The sequence below is a fragment of the Theobroma cacao genome, chromosome 5, assembly GCF_053813885.1.
Source record: "Theobroma cacao isolate CCN51 chromosome 5, ASM5381388v1, whole genome shotgun sequence".
NCBI classification, from domain to species: Eukaryota; Viridiplantae; Streptophyta; class Magnoliopsida; order Malvales; family Malvaceae; genus Theobroma; species Theobroma cacao.
The window spans coordinates 12,330,914-12,335,417 of NC_142643.1; the positions used below are offsets into that span (position 1 = coordinate 12,330,914).

Genomic DNA, 4,504 nt, shown 5'->3' on the forward strand with positions numbered 1-4,504 from the left:
TTGATGTTCAATGGTGGACTTGTGGTTGTCTTTAAAAAGGATTTTGTGCATACATATGGAAAGGCTTATTCCTTTAATATCTGCAATGATCCATCCTATAGCTTTCTTGAACTTTTTAAGTGTCCTTAGAAGCTTGTCTTCCTATAATTTAGTTAGGGAGGTAGAAATAAAATAGGAAGAGTAGAAAGTTTCCAAGAAAAACATACTTCAAATTTTTTGGCAAAGGCTTAAGGTCCAAAATAGATGGTTCTTCAATGGAGGGCTTAGTAACTGGCATTAACGAAGTTGAAATATCTAAAGACTCAAATTGATGATTAGATTTAAATCTTGAGTGAGCATCGAACAAATTCTAATATTCAAGAAATTTAGCATCTTTACTATCAAAATTAGCAACTAAGTATGCTTTAAGTGGTTCACTGGGATATTCTTTTAAAAATACTTCATTTGTTAGACCACTTACCACATTCAATATTTTAGCTTTTCCATCATCTTTCTTCTTAACTTCAACTTCTTTCTCAACAATTACCTCTTCATCATCCACATGCTCTTTTGAAGATTCAATTGATTTTCCACTTACCTTGTCACCTTCTTTCCCACTCTTTAGAGTGATTGCCTTACATTGTTCATTACCTTTGAGATTGACTTAAGTATCACTTGGCAATGTACCTTGGGGTCTATTATTAATGGAGATAACAAGTTATCCCACTTGAGTCTCAAAATTGTGAATTGATGATGTTGCTTGATTCTAAATAATGGCATCATTTTTTGCAATATATTGCATGAGAAGATCTTCCAAAGTAGGTTTTTTCTCAATGACAGGAGTTCTTGCTTTTTCTGGAAAGCTAAGAGGGTTATTCGACCTTTGATTTAAAGATCCTAGTTTATTATTCCATGAAAAGTTTGGAGGGTTCCTCCAACTAGAATTATAAGTATTGGAATATGGGTTTTTCTGTTGCCTATTAAAGTTCCCAATAAATTGAACTGATTCAGGATTAGATGGACATTGATCACTTGAATGGCTATCTCCATAGAAATCATAAGTTATGAAAGAGTTTTGGACAACATTAACTCCCATTTTATCAAATCTCTTTGTCAAAGTAACTACTTGTGCAGTCAATGCATTCAGTGCATCAATTCCATAAGCACCAACAGTTTTTCTAGAACATGATCTTTTTGAAAGCCATTGGTAATTATTGAATGCCATCTCTTCCAACAAATTATAAGCTTTATCATGATTTTTACCCCTCAATGCCCTACTAGCAACAGCAGCATCAATTATAGATTTAATTAAACTGACCAACTCATTAAAGAATGTCTGAACTCGAAGCCATTGAGCAAGCCCATGGTGTGGACATCTTTTAAGCAAATCCTTAAATCCTTCCCAAGCCTCATATAAGGATTCACCATCAAATTATATGAATGAAATATAGTTCCTAAACTTTACAGTCTTTGTAAATGGGAAGAATTTTGCCAAGAATATTTTTAGCCAAATTCTCCCATGTAGTAATGATCTAGTGGGTAGTAAATTCAACCAACTCTTTGCCTTATCCCTTAGTGAGAAAGGAAAGAGTTTAAGTTTGATAGCATCATCAGTCACCCTATTATATTTGAAAGTGTGTCATGACTCGATTTTTGAGCCGTGACCGACACATGGACCCAATGGGCATAGCCCACCAAGCCCAAGCAAGCCTACTTTTATAATCCTGCTCATCATTCCATCAACTATTCTTAAAGTCACCTTTCATACTGCTAATCTATAAGAACCTAATTAATATGCTATAGCAATCAAAACTGTATTTCACATTAACCCAAATAATGTTAACCATTGCAACTCATGGTCGCTTACCAATCAAAATATACATATATGGTCTAAGGCATACATCTTAGTACTTTACATCACATGTACGTATTTACAAACAAAAATGACTCTAGCTTCCAGCGGAGTGACCAAGGTGAAGGGATGGCTACTGCATGCCAACATACCTACCAAGGAGACGAAACTACATGGACACCTCAACCTAGGTTCCAACTACCTCTTGATCTGAAAACATGAAGTTGAAAACAGTGAGTAAAAACTCAGTGAGTGAACATAAGAAGGGAACAAGCAACAATAAGGAAAGTTGATAATCATGATGCACTTATTTGAAAACAATGCAACTCAGTTCAAGTTCTTAGTAAAATCCCTCCATTAAACCCCTGGTTATTAAATCATTTAATGATGAAGGAACCATATTTAGCATGAAATTTGAAAGAGAGGAAATTTCCAGTAATCATTCCATCTCACCCAGCTCATGTGCATCCCACCACATTGTGCACATAACCGGACATCCCATCTCACCCAACTCATGTGCATCCCACCACATCGTGAACAGAGCAGGACATCCCATCTCACCCAGCTCATGTTCATCCCACCACATCGTGCACATAGCCGGACAGTATCACCATCCATCTCCCTCACCACAGTCATCATCGGCAAGTGCACACTCACCCTGCACCTGCACGGTTGCATTTGTCACACAATGGTACCATTTATGACATAGTATACATATATATATCAACATCATACAAAAACATATGGATTCATCCTTTTACACATTTCACATTTCACAACATCAAACATTTTATCAAGGGCTTGTTCCCAGGCAATTATAAAGCAAAAATCGATAAAATTCCCAAATGATTCATTGAAACACGTAAACATTTCCCTAAAACATTTTGAAATGTAAGTTCACTCACCAGTCTTTATTGATGTTTCGATGGGCTCTAACTTTGACTGATGGTTCAAATGGGGCGGTGGAGCTTCGTTGGAACCTATCATCATAATAGCATCACAATTAACTCAATTCACATAAATATGGTTCTAAAAGCTATCTCCTAAATCATGTTCTGCTAGTTATTCCTAACTAGTTTCCAACTACCATTAAGTGGCTATCTATTTTCACTACTGTAATCACACTAAAATGAATAAATCCTTAACTACAAAACACTCACAGATCTAACCACCAGCCATTCTCAACAACTAAAAATATCAACTCAATTTCAATACTCACCTTGCTAGCTTTGTAATTGGATTCCTCCTCAAGAATTCCCAAACTATTATGGAGAGTCTTTCTCTCTCTCTCGCTCTCTCTCCCTCTCTCTCTAAAACACCTAGCTAATGAGAGAAAGTATTAGTTTAAGACTTTGGAGGGTTTTTTAAGGTGAAAGAGTAAAAGAGCACAAAGGGCTTGTGAAAAGGTGCACAAAAGCATGAAATTTGAGACTAACTTGAGAGAGTTATGGAAGCTTGAAGAGATCTCCCATGGAGGATGAAGAAACGTGAGATAAAGAGAAAGATGGGAAGAAAAAGTTACTAGAAACAAATGAAGAAGGCTGCTGGAGAGTAGATATTTATGGTTAAAGCTTATCTAATTTTTCATGCAATTACAATAATGCCTTTAACAAAGCCACATGTCTTCCTCCTTTTCTTGGGCAATCTTTCACTCTTTTAACACTGGGAAAAAGTCCAAAATCCTCTGAAACGTCTCTTAAGTAGGCCCCAACAGCCCTAGCTTCAAAAATCCTCTAAGCTTGTTATCTTTTAGGAAATTACGGTGAGGGCCGCGGCGCTCAAATGTTCTGTCCAAATCTATTCTTCTCCCCTGTAAGTAATTCTTGCCAAACCTCATTTTTAAAGAATTTTAAGCTTTTTCCTTTTCAAAACTGTGACAAAATAATTTTCGCCTCACAGGGGCATTTTCGTCATTTTTCCTCAAAATTTTCCAAACTAGACTAAAGATGTAGTAGATGAGTGGAAAACACATACTTCCTTATTTAAAATAAATTTAGGTGTTTAAAACATTTATTAAAAACGATATTGTAACTATTTGAATAAAATAAAAATATTCTAATTTCTTGTAAAACAATATTTATAGTCATTGGTAAATAATTTTTGTAATGTAAAAATTAAATAAATTCATACGTACTATAATACAGATAACCGGGATATGAAATTTACTTTACAGTGACTCTTGGGTCCACAAGGAACAAAAGTGCACAAAGGCAGTAAACCTACAGTTTTTTTAGTAAAGCTAACCATAATCCTTGACGATATCCGCTATCCAAAAGCTACCTCGGGCCTGAAATGGGTGACAAGGAGGGTGGTAAGATTATAAAATCTCAATGAGTAAACAGATACCATCTAAACCATCTAAAGTCAAGTAAATGGAGATTGATAAAACAATTTAACATACTGAAATTCATCACCTTTCAACTTGTTTCAACCAAATAAAATCAATTCATATAAATCAAGTAATTAACATTGCTTATGAATTTCTTAAAACTTTGGCTCGTGTCAAAATTATTATCATACTCAGCCATCAGGGATACCTTTACCACGGGCTATCCCAAACCGAGTCCGCCAAGGCTATTAAAAAGTTATGTGCTCATAAATCATGTTTTTTATTTTGAAAATATAATTGTTCCTTGGCGTTTGCTAAATTCGCCCTCATGTGGTGGTTTGGCA

At 35.3% G+C, this 4,504-nt stretch overlaps 1 non-coding gene across 1 annotated transcript; it reads left to right on the top strand.

Moving 5' to 3' along the window:
* Positions 1-1,337: 1,337 nt before the first annotated feature.
* On the top strand, positions 1,338-1,441 carry LOC148762456 (small nucleolar RNA R71). Its single transcript, XR_016026777.1, has one exon. It is a non-coding gene; the product is annotated as a small nucleolar RNA R71 (small nucleolar RNA).
* Positions 1,442-4,504: the final 3,063 nt, after the last annotated feature.